Genomic DNA, 17,422 nt, shown 5'->3' with positions numbered 1-17,422 from the left:
CGCGGTGCCGGGGTGGCCTCAGGCTGTTGTCGGGGGGGGTGGCGTCTGAGGTAGGCCTGGTTCACCCGGCAGTCCATGGAAGTCGCGAAGTGCGCCTCGCCGCAATTGACGCACTTCGGAGTCGTCGATGTGCACTCGCGGGACCGGTGGGGCCCGGCACACTTGAAACAGGCCACCGGCCTCTCGCAGCGTGTGGATGGGTGGCCGGCCTGCTGGCACCGGTAACACTGCGGGACCCGCCCGCTGCCACGATAGCGTTCGACGGAGACCACCCAGCAGCCCAGGGAGCGTAGAGCCAGGAAGGGAGCTGCCTCCCCCAGGTGGTGAGTATTAACCAGGAACGGACGGGTCGTGGCGGTGTCGGTGACGCGGAGCGGAGTGACGGAAGCAACGGGTAGGTCCAGGTCGAGGAGGGCGGCGTGCACCTCCTCGGGGGTAGTGGTGAGTGGGAGACGCTTCAGGACGAGTCGGTCCCCCTTCTCGTCCTGTCGCAGGTGCGTGAAAGGCTGATGGCCGAGCTGGGTGAGGTGGTTGTATAGGAAGGTGTGATCAGCGGCGTTAGAGGTGTAAAAGGAGGTGCGGCCGTCGACGGAGGTGATGGATAGCTTGCCAGAAAGGAGCGACTGAAACGATTGGGCCAGGGTGAAGGGGCTGGTGGTGATGGGGAGGCGGCAGCCGATGGGCGGCATGCGGGTAGGCTTGACGGTGGCGGCGGCGGAGGCAGATGCGGGGGCGGCAGCAGGTTGGGTGGGAGGCCGGGTGCGGGGTCCAGGTGCAGATGCGGAGGTGGATGGTCGAGGCGACGGCTGACGAGCAGCGGAGGTCGATGGCTGAGTCGCGGCGGTCGTAGTCGGTCGGGGGGTGGTGCGGCGGGTGAGGTGTGAGATGCGGGATGACGTGGATGGTGCAGGTGACGAGTCCCGGGACGAGGTCCCCTCCTCGCCGGCGGAGTCGAGCTCGAGGGCGCCAAACCGGTTGGAGATGGAGGTGCGGTCCTCGGCGCGCCCCATCCTCGGCCGCTTCACCGTCCGGCGGGGGAGGCTGAAGCCGGTGTCCATCGGCACGTCCCGGGGGGCCGCAGGCTCGACAGGGATGAGTGGCAGTGAGGGGGAAGGCGCTGAGAATGGTGAGGAGATGGGGTGAGAAGCAGAGGGGGTGAAAGTGCAAACTGTCGTGGTCGTCATGGTGGTGGTCGTGGTGGTGAGGGTTGCTGCCATGGTGACGTCCGGGGTGAAGGGGGTGTCGGAGCAGAAGCCAGGTGGCACCATCTGGTGATGCTTGGACTCCGACACCTTCGTGCAGCGCTCCTGGGTGCGGATCCCGGTCTGGCTGGGGGTGGGGGGCGGCGAGCATCCCTCTGCTCCAGCATCGCCCGAGGCACCCGTCCGGTCTCGGTGGCCACCAGGAGGCCTGGTGTAGTCCCTCAATGGCGGTTGGAGTCGGCCCTCAAAGTCGGAGTCCCCCAGGGGCGGGTCCTCCCCGGACCCCCCCTCGGCCATGCCGACGAGAAACAATCAAGTCGGCAGGCCAAGAGCCACACCTGGGAGGAACTACTCTTCTCGGCCACCTGGTGACAGCCCCAGGAAGCAGCAGCAGCAGTCAGCAGTCAGTTAAAAGTGGAAGAAGATGGAGTGAATATAATAGGAGTGATGCTGAGTAGAACTTGTAAATAAAAATAAAATAATAATTAGTGGAACCCGAGGGTTGAATTTATTTCTGCAGAGTCCCCCCAGCAATGCCCAGGGGGGGACCCTGTTGCTTGCTGCTGAGAGTTACCAGATCCGGATATGCACCCAGCAGCAAGTCTTCGCACCAGAAACGACTGGTCGGATTATAAAAGCACGCGAGGAAAACTCGAATTAACTAAGGAAATCCCTGCAAACCACTCAGAGTAGCACCTAAGAGCAGTTTGAAGGGAAACCAGAGCACGGTTGAAACTTTGAAAATCCGGACTATATAGGAAAAATGTGCGGACCACCACTAATGGTGAAAATAGCGTACGGTCGTGCAGCCTGAAGCCGCGAATCGTCCGAAAATCGCCTCGTGGGACACGGCACTCGATATTTCGTGAAACCCTAGGTATGTTGCTAATGGAAAAAAGTTCCCCTCTCGACTGTGCCGTGGTGCCCGCCTTTTTGCCGAGGCGGACGCGACGACCCGAGTGCCGCCACGCGGCAAACGGTGTAACCAAGTGCCGCCACGCGGCAAACGGGGTAACCAAATGCACGCGGCGGTCGACCGTCGCCGTGGGTACAGAAACAAAGGAAACGAGGTGCGAGTAGAAACGGGCAGTTGTAGGAAGAAATTGTATTTGCATTGTTGGTGTGTACTGTCATGTAGTGTGATGAACTGGCACGGGAGTGTTATGTCTGGGGAAAGAGCTGTTTCGGAGGTAGAAGTACATAACCTCAAAACACGTTGATGAGGTGGTCCGAGCTCCAAGTGAAATAGAAAAGCGAAACACTGCGCAGCATACTTACCTGGCGTAGGGGCTACCCTGATTTAGCAGGTGGCTCCCCCAGTTATTTTTCCAGTTATAATTTTTCGGTGCATTTATGCCCTTTAGATTCAGTTGGTAGACTCGTGAAGCAGACGGCAGCGACGAGCGTAAGTATTGATCCTCCCCAGTGCTGCGCGCAGTGCTGGGAGACGGAACTACTTCCTCCCCCCCTCCGCTTCACCCCCGCGCCTAGTGGATTATCGGTAACCGCGGAACTGTGTAAGACTCGTGGACCAACTCCTAGTAGTTCCAGCTCTGGCCGACAGAGCTGCGCTCCGGTCGCGCGATGCGCCCCCTCCCCGCTTCACCCCCGGGCCCATCGGTTTAACGGGAACCGAGGGAGTGTGTAAAACTCTCGCGCGCGGCGATTCCCCCCCGCCCCGCTTCACCCCCGCGTCCATCGGTTTAACGGTAACCGGTGGCGTGTGTAAGTCTCTCGCGCGCGGCGATTCTCCCCCGCCTCGCCTCACCCCCGCGCCCAGTGGTTTAACGGGAACCACTGGACTGTGTAAACTGGAAAGTGAGTCCCGTGTCGCCGTTCTGGAAGTGAACCGCACCGTTCCCGTTTCTAAATATGAGTGTTCCTCTGACATTGTGTGCCGCGAACAATTAAAAGTGCAGTCCGGTAAAATGTCGTCAGCTCGCCCGAAGACGCCCTCTAAGGGCTCCCGACTGCCCCTGCCGATCTCCCCGCCTCACCAAACGCGATCTACTGGGAAACCATACTTAAAAACTTACATGGACCGTCATGCTATCCAGGCCTCACAGCGGCTGGAAAGTTTTAAGGCCATGTCTGCGGCGCAACAGCGCGCGGCTTTGGGACTCGGTACCCAACCTGGCCCCGCGCCCGCCCTAGCCCCCGCTCATGCCTCTTCGTCTGCTTCTGACGTGCAGATGCCGCCCCCTGCACCACTGTCAGGCCAGCCCCACACCCCAACAAAAACTGTGGGGCAAATAACACTGTACGGCCAATCGTCGCAGGCCAGCACATCGGCGCGCGTATCACGACCCATCGAAATGGCTGATGATGCAAGGAGCCTCGTCTCGCCCACTGTCCCTCTGTCCAACAGGTTCGACTCCCTGTCGAACCTGGGGGACACAGACTCTATGTGTGAGACAGACACAGACTTTGAGACTGTGAAGAGCCGCAAGCGCAAGCGCACGACGAAGCCCGCCGCGGACAATTCTGACCAATCTACACGTCAGAAGGCCCCGCGACAGTCCACTGTCCCTGACTCGGCACGGCCCGCGCAACAAGGCGCCCGCGGCCCGCGCATACCGCCCATTTACTGCCAGGCTGACATCCCCGCCACTCGCCTGCGCGAAATGCGTGCCCACCTGGGGGACTTCCAAGTGAAGCTCTCGGGGCGGCAGACGACCTTTTTCCCCACTTCGCGGGCCCAACACGAAAGGCTCCTGGAACACTTGATCTCGGTCAAGGCCGAACCTTTCACCCGCCCATTCCCTGGCACCAAAAACGGGAATGTGGTAATATCCAACCTACCGGCAGACATGCCGGTGGAAGAGATTAGAGCCGACCTGGAGCAGCTCGGGTTCGAGGTCCGCCAGGTGCGGCAAATAGAACGCCGCGGAGACGAGCCCAGGAAGTTTCGCCACTTCCATGTAACCTTGGAGGGGAACAGCAGGACGGGGGACCTGCTGAAATTAAGGTACCTGGGCATGTACGCCGTCAACGTGTCGAGACACAAGCCCCGTGGCCCCCAGCAATGTCGCAGGTGCCAGGAATACAATCACAACACAGGGGACTGCCACAGGTCCCCTGTGTGCTTTAAGTGTTCGGGTGGCCACTGGTCACGAGACTGCCCAGTTGACAGGTCGGTCCCCCCAACCTGTCCCAACTGCAAGGGCCCCCACCTGGGTGGAAGTACGGGATGCCCCAGGCGAGTGGCGTATGAAGCCTGGCAACTGCAGGCACGCAGTTCTGGCCCGCGGGCGGCCCGAGAATTCGACAGAGCAGGCGCAGTCTTCCCGGACCTGGGTGCGCGGCAGCGCGGCGGCCGAGGCTTGGCAACGCCGCGGCAAGCTGGCACCGCCGCGGCGGGCCAGACGCAGGCCCGGCAGACAGCTGCCGGAAGCGTCCCCGCCCCCCCGCCGCCCCCCCTGCTCCATAGCTACGCGAGCCGCCTGCAACCCGCGGCCCGCCCCTCCCCCCAGCTAGCTGGAGGCCCAGCTGCGGGGAACAGTGACGAATCGCCCCTCTCCCTCCTCGCGGAGGTGCGGGAGATGTTTGGGCTTGTGCGAGACTATTTGCCGCTCATCCGCGCCACCTGCGAGAGATTGAGGAGGGCCACTAACTCCATGCAAAAAATGGAAATTTTGTTCGAGGCAGTGTGCGCCGTTTTTGATGGCCACACGCCTTAAGCTCGCCACCTGGAACTGCCGATCCCTGCGTCACAAGGAAGACGAGGTCCTCCACCTCCTCACCTCGCTATCCATTGACGTGCTCTTCCTCACGGAAACATGGCTCACCCCCCACCTCCCCCTCAACATTCCAGGCTTCAGAACACACAGGCGCGACCGACCTGGCAGGCCAGGGGGCGGGGTGGCGCTGTTGGTCCGCGCGGACTTGCGTCACCAGTCCTGTGCTCTCCCCCCCCTGGACCTGACAGAGGCTGTGGCCATCACTCTGGCGGGCGAACTCAACCCAACCACTCTTGTCTGCGCATATATTGTGCCAGACAGACTCCTTCCCCTCCAAGACCTGGAGGCACTCAGGGCCCTTGACAACAGGCTCCTGCTGGGCGGTGACTACAACGCGGCCCACCCCCAGTGGGCCTGCCCCACCTCCAACAGGCGCGGCCCGCAGCTCCGCCGCTACACCGCGACCAACGGCCTGAGTGTCTACCACCCCCTGTCCCCCACCTACTACCCAGATGCCCGCAACCGCCTGCCGCAAGTCCTGGACTTTTTCATCGGCACCCAGGCCTTGTCTGTGCACAATGTCGAGGTGCACGACATGGGCACCTCAGACCACTACCCCGTCACTGCCGAGCTCGAGTGCTATCCCGTCCCCCAGGAGTGTAGGCCGCGACAGGACTTCTCCAGGGCTGACTGGCGCCTCTTTCGGGAGGTCATAAATGACGGCGTCGACCTAGCGGCCCGGTTCCCCACCCCCGATGACCTCGACAGGGCGGTCGCCGCGCTGTCCGCGCTTGTCAAGGAGGCCAGTGAGGCGGCCATCCCCCTCAAAAGGCCGCGCGCGGAGCGGGCGCGCCTCCCAAGGCGGTTGGCAGCCCTGTTCAGCGTCAGGAACCGGGCCAGGCGTCGCTGGCAGACCACTCGCCTCCCGATATATGACGCCCTCTATCGTGTGCTGCGCCGGACCTGCAGGCGCAAGTTCAGGGAGTGGCAGGCGAGTCAAGACATAGCGAGGCTCAGGGCCGTCACGCACAACAGGGACCAGGTCTGGACGTGCGTGCGGCGCCTCAGGGACAAGCCCACTGTCATTCCCCCCCTGCAGTCCGGCGGAGTGCTCCGGCACACGGCCGAGGAGAGGGCAGAGGCGCTGGCCACAGTCATCCACGAGTCCTACACTCCGCGAAGAGGATGTGCGGACCTCTCAGACTCGAGCGGCAGTGACGAGGAACAGAGGTTCGCGGCGTCGAAGGTGGTCCTCCCTCCCCCCCCTCCACGCCCCGACGTTCCCCTGGTCACCCCTAGGGAGCTAGGGAAAATTCTCCGGTCCCTGAAACTGAAGACCGCTTCAGGGCCGGACAAAATACCTAACATAGTCCTCTCCAACCTCCCCTTCAAAGCCGTTGTCCTGCTCACCAGAGTGTTCAACGCCATATTTCTGCTCGGCCACTTCCCGTCCTGCTGGAAGCAGGCCACCATCATCCCGGTTCCGAAACCCGGCAAACCCCCCGACCTCCCCTCCTCATACAGGCCCATCACTCTCCTCAGCTGCCTCTCCAAGGTGTGCGAGAAGCTGCTCTACAGGCGGCTGTACCTCCATGCCGACAAGAGGCAGCTCCTTCCCCATCATCAATTCGGGTTCCGGCCCAAGCACTCCACCGTCCACGCCATCGCCAGGGCGACCAGGGTGCTTGAACAGGGCTTCGCGAAGAAGCGAGTAGGGGGGCTGGTTCTGATCGACCTGGCGCGGGCCTTCGACTCGGTGCGGCACGACCTCCTGGTAACAGAACTGATGGCCATGGAGGTCCCCACCACCCTCCTGCGAGTGCTCCGGTCCTTCCTTGTGGGCCGAACATTTCGCCTGCAGGTGGAGGACTCGTTGTCAGCCTCCAGGACGATCCGCGCGGGGGTCCCCCAGGGGTCGATCCTGAGCCCCCTGCTCTTCACCCTGTTCATCAGGAACATCCCGTCGCCCCCTGGCGCGAAGTTATCGCTGTATGCAGATGATACAGCAATACTCTGCACCGCCCCCACTGAGCCCGAACTGTGCCACAAGCTCAGGGCGGCTTTTCTACGAGTGAAGGCCTTCTTCACCGCCAAAGGGATTGCAATCAACACAGGGAAAACACAGGCACTCCTCTGCAGCAGGAAGAGAGAGGAGTACCCGGCCAGCCTCCTCCTGGACGGCTGCGAGGTCCCGTGGCTGCCGGAGATAGTGTACCTGGGGGTCATGCTCGACTCTCGGCTCTCCTACTCGGGACAGCTGGTGCGCGTGTGCGGCAAAGCCAGGGCTGTACTTTTCGCCCTGGCGACAGTGCTCAAACCCACCTCCCCCCTCGACAGTGTCACCAGGCTGCTCCTCCTGCGTATGTACGTTTTCTCCATAATGACATACGCAGCCCCCACCTGGTGCCACACGAAGAGGACCCACTTCAGGCCTGTGTTTTCCCTGTACCACCGCGCCCTTCGTCTAGTGCTGGGCCGGACCCGTAACACCCCCCGCCATGTCCTAACCCGTGACGCAGGGATCGCCTCCTTCGCCGACATCGTGGCCCACCAGGTGGCCAGATTCACACGCTCCCTCCCCGGACACCGCAACCCCCTTGTGCGTGCCCTGGGAGAACCTATATTAAACTGTCGAGTGCCCCCCTTCACGACCTATCACCTGCAGGACCGCCCTCGCCGGCCCAGGTGATAGTTGCGTGTCAATGGTTAGGGATACGCGCCACCAAACTACGTGACACCAGCCCCAGCACTCACTCCGAGCACCGTAGCTAGTGACCCCCCCCCTCCGCCACACCCCCGCGCCCATCGGTTTAATGGTAACCGGCCGGGTGTGTAAAGGAGGGCCCCGGCGAAAGTGCTCCGTGCTTCATCGTGCGTGCGTGTGGACTCCCCCCCCCCACCCCACACCACCCCCCTTAATCATGCCTTATCACTTTCAGTGCCGCGAGTGCCCCGAAATCAATGCGAACTCGTGTGCGCGAATTTTTCGTTCCCCCCCTCCCCGCCTCACCCCCGCGCCCATCGGTTTAACGGTAAGCGGCCCGGTGTGTAAAATCTCCGGGCCCTCGCCGCCAGCGCCGTGAGCAGCGGAAACCCCCCCCCGCCCCCGCACCAATCGTTCTGAAGGCGACAGGCGGAACACGTGGCCGCTCTCCGGAGCTGTGACGTGGCCCGCCGACCCCCCCCTTCCCCTTCATCGACCTCCCCGTCTGTACAGCACTCCCGCTGCCCCCTTCGCTGTACAGATGCCTGCGTGACACGAGACGGCCCCGCAAGGGCGCTGTAATCGTGGCCCGCCAACCCTCCCCTCCCCCCCCCCCCTCGACAAGTCTGGAGCTGGCGAGGAACGCGCCGAGGGCCACCTGGCCCTGCGGGCGCGGCCCGCCGGCCCCCCCCTCTACATGCAGAGAAACACAGCGATGGCCGCGCGGGCTCCAAGAGCTTCGCGGCCTCGCCGCCTGACGCGCCACCTGCTTGAGCGCGGGCGCCCGGCCGCAGCGACGGTGCTGCCGCCTGCTGCCAGCTGCCACACCACCTGCAGCAGCTCCTGTCCCCGGAGTAAAAATATACATGGAAAATGCCAAAATGAGGCAGCCATAAAGGGAATGTGCCATAATGAGGCCACCCAGTCCTCCCTGCATCTTCAATGCAACCCATAAATGGCACTAGGCCGAATGCAAGGTCCCAAATTGGTCACTTTCTCTCCCAATAAATTGTGGGTTTTTCTCGGGGCTCTCCCGTTTCCCACTTGCGCCCTCCCTTAAGCACTAATGAACCCCCGGAGCAAACTCTATTTGGCAAATCAAAAGAGTCTCCGTATTCTAAATGGTAAGTTAGAAGTCGGGACTAAGAGTCTCCCGACATAGTTAGGAATCCCAGTAAATAAATTATTCGAGACATCCCGAGCTAGTAGCGCTTCACGCGGGCATAGCTCACCCAATTAGAAATAACCCCTAACAATCCTCACTGAACATGCACACACAAAACACCAAAAAAAAAAAAAAAAAAAAACACCCCCAGGGTGAGGCTCTTCCCTTGCACTTCGGTTGAGCTGACCTCTGCGATTACCCCAAATGTGGGTAACTCGGGCGCGTAATTTTTGGTAGTCGGGACTGCGTTCGCGCTGTCCCGGTGAAAAAATTTCAACTTAGTAGTTGTGAAGTAGTGTTAAGAATTATGTACAGTGAAGTGTAATTTTTTTTTTTTTTTTCATCTGTGTATGGTATGTAATGCATTCGTAGGTCTCAAGTTTACGGTGCCTTGGCGAACAACCCCACCGTCTTGAAAGTGCGGAAGGAAGGTACGTAATTGTGCATGGTAATAGTTGAAAAAAGAAAAAAAAAATTCCCATGAACGATACTTGTCCAATTCGATTTTTCAGATTTCCCCCTCCCCGCCTCACCCCCGGGCCCAGTGGTTTAACGGTAACCGGCCCAGTGTGTAAACACTGGGCACAACAAAAAATTGTTTAAAGACTCATCAAATGTTCCCCTCCACGGAAATCTTTAGTTTTTTTTTTTTTTTTTTTTTTTTTTTTTTTAAAGTGGGGCCCCTAGGGGCCCACACACAAAAACATCATTTAATACATAAAGATACATACAAGGCAGTTGACAAGAACACTGTACAGAACATAAACACAAAGATGAAGAACATGACGATGCTGGACCCCGCCAACACGGAGGTTCTTGAAGGTCCCGGCTACTTGTTGGGTGGAGGGGGGGTGAGGGACTGCTGGGGGTGAAGAGATGCTGATCCAGGAGCCGCGCAGCTGATGGAGGCCGCGCGGAGAAAACGGCGATGCTGATGACGATGGGAAGAAGACGGAGTGGCGATGTAGATGGTGAACTATGGTGGCGGGTCCGCGGAGGCTACCGGTGGACGTGGAGGTCTACGTCGTCATCTACCGGGCCCACCGGCCGCCGGGACGTCGTCAGCGTCGTCGTCGGAGTCGTCGCGTAAGTGGTCAGTCGAAAAGAGCGGTCGTCGTGGGTGGGGTGCAGGAGGCAGCGGCTCCGCAAGTTGAAGGATGAGGGGGTTGTCGCTGCGTCGGCATCGGCGTAGGAAGTAAGTTGTCATGGAGCGAAGGAGAGGGTGAAGGTGGGGCAGGCCGGAGTCTGCCAGGAGAGTCAGCCTAGAGGTGGCGCGGGGGAGTCCGAGAAGGAGACGAATCCCCAGGAAGTAGGTGCGGGTAATGGGGCGAAGGTTGAAACGGGATGAATGAACCCACACGGGGGATGCGTAGGTGAAGCGTGGGATGACGTAGGAATGAAATGCGGTGATGCGAACCGGGAGGGGGGTGCCAGATGAGGGTCGCAGTATCGGTGCCAGCTGCGCCAAGACCGCCCTGGATTGAGTCTTCATGGAAGCAAGGTGCGGGATGAAAGTGAAGGTACTGTCCAGGGTCACCCCCAGATAGCGGACCTCGGGTGACCAGGGGATGGCAGTGCTGGAAACTCGTGGGGGGTGGTCCTGGCGTGGGTGGATGCGTGAGAAGAGAATGGATTGGGTCTTCGGGCAGTTCAGCCCGATGCCGTGCGCGAGGAACTGAGTAGAGAGTGATGTGAGCCCGCGGCTCAGGCGGTCGCCGAGCATCCGCTCGGAGACGGAGGAAGCGAGGAGGCAAGTGTCATCGGCGTACTGAACCAGGTGAGTGCCAGGTGGTGGTTGCAGGTCGGCGATGTGAAGGGTGAAGAGAAGGGGTGAAAGGATGGCGCCCTGGGGGACGCCGGCCATGATGTGACGGGGGTCGGAGAGTTCGCCCTCCACCCGAACCCGGAAGGTACGACCCCCCAGGAACGAGCAGATGAGGCGTATGAGATGAGGTGGAAGGTCGGTGGCGGAGAGACGGTGAATGAGTTGTGAATGGGGCACGGAATCAAATGCCCGGGCAAGGTCCAGAAGCACCATGCCCGTGTGTTGGCGCCGTGCGAAACCTTGGACAGCCAGCACCTCCACACGGGCGATGGCGTGGGAGGTGGAGTGACGTTTGCGGAAACCGAACTGGTGATGGGGGAGAAGATGCAAGAGGTTGACGTGAAGGAGAAGGCGTGTGAGAATGGTCCGCTCTGCGACCTTAGAGATGATGGGTAGAAGAGAAATGGGGCGGTACGAAGATGGTAGGGAAGGGGGCTTCCCGGGTTTGGGTATGGGTGAGACAATGGCCACTTTCCAAGGGGTGGGGAAATGACAGAGAAGGAACATCGCGTTGATGATGCGGGTAAGGAAGACCGTCGCCTTCCGAGGAAGAGCACGGAGGACGGGTGCAGGCAGAGAGTCGGAACCGGGGGCAGAAGGGGGCTTGAGACGGAGGAGGAGTGTGCGCACCTCCGATGGCGTGGCGAGAGGGAATGGCAGAGAGTCCGGAAGAACGGGCAGAGTGACGTGATGTGCGAGGGGGGGGGGGTGTGTCCCCGTCGTCCGAAGACTCGGAGGAGAGGGTGGGGGTGTCAGCGGAGGCAAACGTGGTCGCGAGGTAGGCAGCGACCGCCTCCGATCGCTCAGGGGCAGTCTCCGCCACCCCGGCCGGGTGGGTGAGTGGGTGAATAGTGGTGGGGACCGATCGGAGGCGCCGGACGTAGGTCCACAGAGAGCCGGATGCAGAGGCGAGGGAGCCGAGACGCCGGGTCTCCAAATGCGCCTTCCACGCCGCGACCATCCGGCGGCACCGGCCCCGCAGCAGGAGGAACACCATCCGTGTCAACGGGGACCGGTTGGCCTGCCACAGGCCGCGGAAGCGGTCGCGCAGGACCACGGCGTCACGCAGGTAAGGCGGGAAGGGGGTGATGCGGGTACTTGGAGTGGCCAGCGGAATGTGAGCGGAGGCGGCCGCAGAGACGGCCCGGGTGAATGACACGACGTTGGCGTCGAGACGGTCGGGGGTGTCGAAGGGGAGGGTGAGGTCGAGTGATGATGAGAGGGTGGTCTGGAACCCATTCCAGTCGGCGTTGCGGAAGTCGAAGCGGGGAAGGTGCGGGTTGGAATGAGGGTAGAAGTGAAGGGAGCCGAGGACGGGCAGGTGATCCGAGGCCCCGGCGGTGAGCGTGGTGAGACCAGAGATGATGGGGAGCGGTGTGGTGAGGGCGAGGTCGATGATACTGGGATGACGGTGGTGCTGAGCGGGGAAGAATGTGGGGGTGGCGGGGGCGCAGATGGAGAGGTTAGTACGCCGGAGGAGCTGACGGAGGGAGCTGCCTCGGCGGTTGGCCGCGACGCAGCCCCAGTAGGGATGGGTGGCGTTGAAGTCCCCGGCCAGCACGACATGGGCATCGAGCCGACCGAGGGCGACAACGGCAGCAGAGGGGAAGGCAAATTGGGGTGGGAGATACACGGAGACTAGAGTCAGGGAGTAGGGCTGTCCGAACAGGCGCACGGCCACAGCCTCAGTCGCGGGTGAAGGTGGAATGTGTCGGCGGTGATGGGTGAAGGTGTCGCGCACCAGGAGTGCCACCCCACCCCCCCGACCATCACGGTCGGAGCGGTGGACGGCATATCCCGGGACGCGGAGGGGTACAGCGGGGGTCAGCCAGGTCTCTGATAGGAACACGACATCGGGTGAGTGCTCGTCGACGAGGTGAAGGAAGTCGAGAAGCTTAGGGAGCAAAGAAAAGGCGTTCCAGACTAGGAGCTTAAGGGGCGGCGGGGGATCCATCGAAGAGACCCAGAAGCGCTTGGAGGAGCACCTCGAATCTCTCCGAAGGGGACTTGGCATGGGACAGGGCGGTCAGGGTGCGGCGAATGAAGGGAAAGTACTGCCGAAACAGCTGGATGAGGTCACGTATGATCGTGGTGAATGAAGTGTCGTCAGCGTCCGGTCGGTGAGATGAGGGGTCCTGAGGTGCAGATGGAGATGGCCCGTCGCGGGAGGGGAACAGGGTGGCGGCGGCGGAACCGCGCCGAGTCCAGGCGTTGGAGGTGACGGCGGGAAAGGCACGAGCGTCGGTCAAGTTTGGCGGTCGCGGTCGCGGTGCCGGGGTGGCCTCAGGCTGTTGTCGGGGGGGGTGGCGTCTGAGGTAGGCCTGGTTCACCCGGCAGTCCATGGAAGTCGCGAAGTGCGCCTCGCCGCAATTGACGCACTTCGGAGTCGTCGATGTGCACTCGCGGGACCGGTGGGGCCCGGCACACTTGAAAAAGGCCACCGGCCTCTCGCAGCGTGTGGATGGGTGGCCGGCCTGCTGGCACCGGTAACACTGCGGGACCCGCCCGCTGCCACGATAGCGTTCGACGGAGACCACCCAGCAGCCCAGGGAGCGTAGAGCCAGGAAGGGAGCTGCCTCCCCCAGGTGGTGAGTATTAACCAGGAACGGACGGGTCGTGGCGGTGTCGGTGACGCGGAGCGGAGTGACGGAAGCAACGGGTAGGTCCAGGTCGAGGAGGGCGGCGTGCACCTCCTCGGGGGTAGTGGTGAGTGGGAGACGCTTCAGGACGAGTCGGTCCCCCTTCTCGTCCTGTCGCAGGTGCGTGAAAGGCTGATGGCCGAGCTGGGTGAGGTGGTTGTATAGGAAGGTGTGATCAGCGGCGTTAGAAGTGTAAAAGGAGGTGCGGCCGTCGACGGAGGTGATGGATAGCTTGCCAGAAAGGAGCGACTGAAACGATTGGGCCAGGGTGAAGGGGCTGGTGGTGATGGGGAGGCGGCAGCCGATGGGCGGCATGCGGGTAGGCTTGACGGTGGCGGCGGCGGAGGCAGATGCGGGGGCGGCAGCAGGTTGGGTGGGAGGCCGGGTGCGGGGTCCAGGTGCAGATGCGGAGGTGGATGGTCGAGGCGACGGCTGACGAGCAGCGGAGGTCGATGGCTGAGTCGCGGCGGTCGTAGTCGGTCGGGGGGTGGTGCGGCGGGTGAGGTGTGAGATGCGGGATGACGTGGATGGTGCAGGTGACGAGTCCCGGGACGAGGTCCCCTCCTCGCCGGCGGAGTCGAGCTCGAGGGCGCCAAACCGGTTGGAGATGGAGGTGCGGTCCTCGGCGCGCCCCATCCTCGGCCGCTTCACCGTCCGGCGGGGGAGGCTGAAGCCGGTGTCCATCGGCACGTCCCGGGGGGCCGCAGGCTCGACAGGGATGAGTGGCAGTGAGGGGGAAGGCGCTGAGAATGGTGAGGAGATGGGGTGAGAAGCAGAGGGGGTGAAAGTGCAAACTGTCGTGGTCGTCATGGTGGTGGTCGTGGTGGTGAGGGTTGCTGCCATGGTGACGTCCGGGGTGAAGGGGGTGTCGGAGCAGAAGCCAGGTGGCACCATCTGGTGATGCTTGGACTCCGACACCTTCGTGCAGCGCTCCTGGGTGCGGATCCCGGTCTGGCTGGGGGTGGGGGGCGGCGAGCATCCCTCTGCTCCAGCATCGCCCGAGGCACCCGTCCGGTCTCGGTGGCCACCAGGAGGCCTGGTGTAGTCCCTCAATGGCGGTTGGAGTCGGCCCTCAAAGTCGGAGTCCCCCAGGGGCGGGTCCTCCCCGGACCCCCCCTCGGCCATGCCGACGAGAAACAATCAAGTCGGCAGGCCAAGAGCCACACCTGGGAGGAACTACTCTTCTCGGCCACCTGGTGACAGCCCCAGGAAGCAGCAGCAGCAGTCAGCAGTCAGTTAAAGGTGGAAGAAGATGGAGTGAATATAATAGGAGTGATGCTGAGTAGAACTTGTAAATAAAAATAAAATAATAATTAGTGGAACCCGAGGGTTGAATTTATTTCTGCAGAGTCCCCCCAGCAATGCCCAGGGGGGGACCCTGTTGCTTGCTGCTGAGAGTTACCAGATCCGGATATGCACCCAGCAGCAAGTCTTCGCACCAGAAACGACTGGTCGGATTATAAAAGCACGCGAGGAAAACTCGAATTAACTAAGGAAATCCCTGCAAACCACTCAGAGTAGCACCTAAGAGCAGTTTGAAGGGAAACCAGAGCACGGTTGAAACTTTGAAAATCCGGACTATATAGGAAAAATGTGCGGACCACCACTAATGGTGAAAATAGCGTACGGTCGTGCAGCCTGAAGCCGCGAATCGTCCGAAAATCGCCTCGTGGGACACGGCACTCGATATTTCGTGAAACCCTAGGTATGTTGCTAATGGAAAAAAGTTCCCCTCTCGACTGTGCCGTGGTGCCCGCCTTTTTGCCGAGGCGGACGCGACGACCCGAGTGCCGCCACGCGGCAAACGGTGTAACCAAGTGCCGCCACGCGGCAAACGGGGTAACCAAATGCACGCGGCGGTCGACCGTCGCCGTGGGTACAGAAACAAAGGAAACGAGGTGCGAGTAGAAACGGGCAGTTGTAGGAAGAAATTGTATTTGCATTGTTGGTGTGTACTGTCATGTAGTGTGATGAACTGGCACGGGAGTGTTATGTCTGGGGAAAGAGCTGTTTCGGAGGTAGAAGTACATAACCTCAAAACACGTTGATGAGGTGGTCCGAGCTCCAAGTGAAATAGAAAAGCGAAACACTGCGCAGCATACTTACCTGGCTGGGGGCTCCGATCGCGGCCCAACGGCGAGAAGTAAGCGATTGAGTATGATGTTCAAAGAGAATAGTTAGGGACCAGTAAGTATATTAGCTATACCAGGGGTTCGCATAGGAACCAAACTCCCTCCCTGTTACACACTTTGCCGATTACCGTTATTTTGCATCAAGTTCCTCGTTCTTCCACCGCGCGGCAGCACTGTCTCCGACTGTGCTGCCGCCTGGCGACGCGTCGGCGAACTCGCTGCTCTCCATCTGCTGATCGCCATGCTCCGACTTCGGAGCATTCTGGATTTTCATCATGCTGGCCTTTAACTTCGTTGCTGTTTTTCTCTTGCTGTTCTGTCTTCCTTGTCGTGCTGCCTGCCTGCGCACGGCCTGTGATTTTTGCTTTTTGCTGTTCCTCGCCATTTTTCATCATTAATTGCTGCTTCGTTTCCTTGTTCGCGCTGCTTGCTTGCGCGCGCGCCATCGTTGCTGTTTTCTGCCGCCTGGTGGCGACTTTCCGTACTGCTCGAGGTTTAATGGTAACCCGATTTGTGTGTAAAATCGCTGTTTTCTGCTTTGTTCTTGTTGCTGCCTGCCACCTCGTGGCGCTTTTGTCAACTGCTTGCGGTTTAACTCTTGTCTGTTTTCTGCGTAAAATTGTGGTTTTTGGTTTTGTTATTGCTGCTGTCTGTTCTGTTGTGCGGCGTGTTTTTGGTCTTTGCTGCTCTTTTTTCTCGTACTTTTCGTGTCTTTTTGTCTGTTTTGTGCCTTGTGCGCTTGCTTTTTTCGACATTTTGCTGACTTTGTACTTTTGTATTTTCTATTATGGCTGATCGTTTTTCGACATCTCGCCCAACTGTTGGTCGGTCTGTTGACCCTCGGGTTCGCAAGACATACCTGAAATGTTCTCCGGATGCTGCCGGCCAGAGGCGCACTTTGACACGGCCTCGCAGCACCGCCCCTCCGCGGCGCCCTTCTGTGTCCAGCCCTCGGCCTGATGTTCCTGTGGTTCTTGCTGTCCCCCCTTCTGTCGACCGAGCTGCCGCTGCGTCCGGTTACGCTGGTCCTGCTGCCACGACTGCGCTGACCGTGCTGGCGTCCCTCACCACCACCACGACCACGACCACGACTTGCTCTTCGCCGCTGTCTGCCTCGCGGGTCGCGGCGGCGCTTCTGCCCATGTCTGACGAGCTGTGGACTCTGACGGCGGGCAACCTGTCCGACTCCGACTCTTCCCAGCACTCGGGGCAGCGGACCCCCAGTTCTGCAGGCCGCTCTTCGCCCTCTGGCTCGCAGCACAGTCAGGCTGACGTGCTGCCCTCGCAGCCCATTGGCCCTCTTCATCGCCCTGCTGCGGTGCCGCCTCCTGTTGCGGCCTCTCCTGCTCCTGCGACACTCAGTTATTCGCCTGGTCCTGTGCTGCCCCAGGGGTTCCTTGCAGGTATTCCGCGCGCGGAGCACGCCGTGGTGGACGTGTCTGCCTTCGGCCTTACCCCGCCTGCTGCGCCTGTTGTCACGCTGGCTGCTCCTGAGCCTCGTCCTGGACCTCCTGTCTCGCCGATAGTCTCCGCGGCTGGTGCTGCCTGTTCTGTGGTGCTCGGCTCTACTCCCGCCTCTGAGGCCGATTCGGACGCTGGACGCGTCCGTCTGGGCAAGCGGCGCACGGAGCCCACTCCTGCCAACTTTTCCTGGGCTGAGGACCCCATTGTCGAGTCGCTGCCTCTTGCTGCGGTTGCTGCGCCACCTTCCAGCCCGCCTAGTGACCCGCCTCCGAAGCTGCAGCGCGGCAAGGTTGGTCCCCGTCACCACGCCAAGACTTCCGGTCGCAGTGCCTCGCCGCCTCTCATGGCGCCGCCTCCTCCTGTGTCGGACCGTGCCATGCCGACTAGCACGCCTGCCGCTGGTGGGGCTGACCACAGTGCCAGTCGCTCTTCTTCTCGCTCCTCTTCGGTTCGAGGCCGCCGTCGACAGTCTTCACCCCGTCGTCGCGGGCCCCTGCACTCCTCCCAGGAGGCTGGCCCCTCGACTCGCACGCCTGCGCCGTCCTCGTCTCAATCTCTCCCGGACTCTGCTGCTCCTGGGGCTCGGCCGCCGACCAGGTCGAAGAAGCCGC

General features: G+C 61.1%; 1 non-coding gene across 1 annotated transcript; it reads left to right on the top strand.

The window, feature by feature from the left end:
- The first annotated feature begins 8,845 nt into the window (after positions 1–8,845).
- Positions 8,846–9,015, top strand: LOC134544025 (U1 spliceosomal RNA). The gene has a single exon (XR_010077459.1). It is a non-coding gene; the product is annotated as a U1 spliceosomal RNA (small nuclear RNA).
- The last annotated feature ends 8,407 nt before the right edge of the window (positions 9,016–17,422 follow it).

Source organism: Bacillus rossius, unplaced genomic scaffold (genome assembly GCF_032445375.1).
Source record: "Bacillus rossius redtenbacheri isolate Brsri unplaced genomic scaffold, Brsri_v3 Brsri_v3_scf27, whole genome shotgun sequence".
In the NCBI taxonomy this organism is placed as follows: domain Eukaryota; kingdom Metazoa; phylum Arthropoda; class Insecta; order Phasmatodea; family Bacillidae; genus Bacillus; species Bacillus rossius.
The sequence above is the reverse complement of the archived record's forward strand: the minus strand, read 5'-3'. Positions and strand labels throughout refer to the sequence as shown.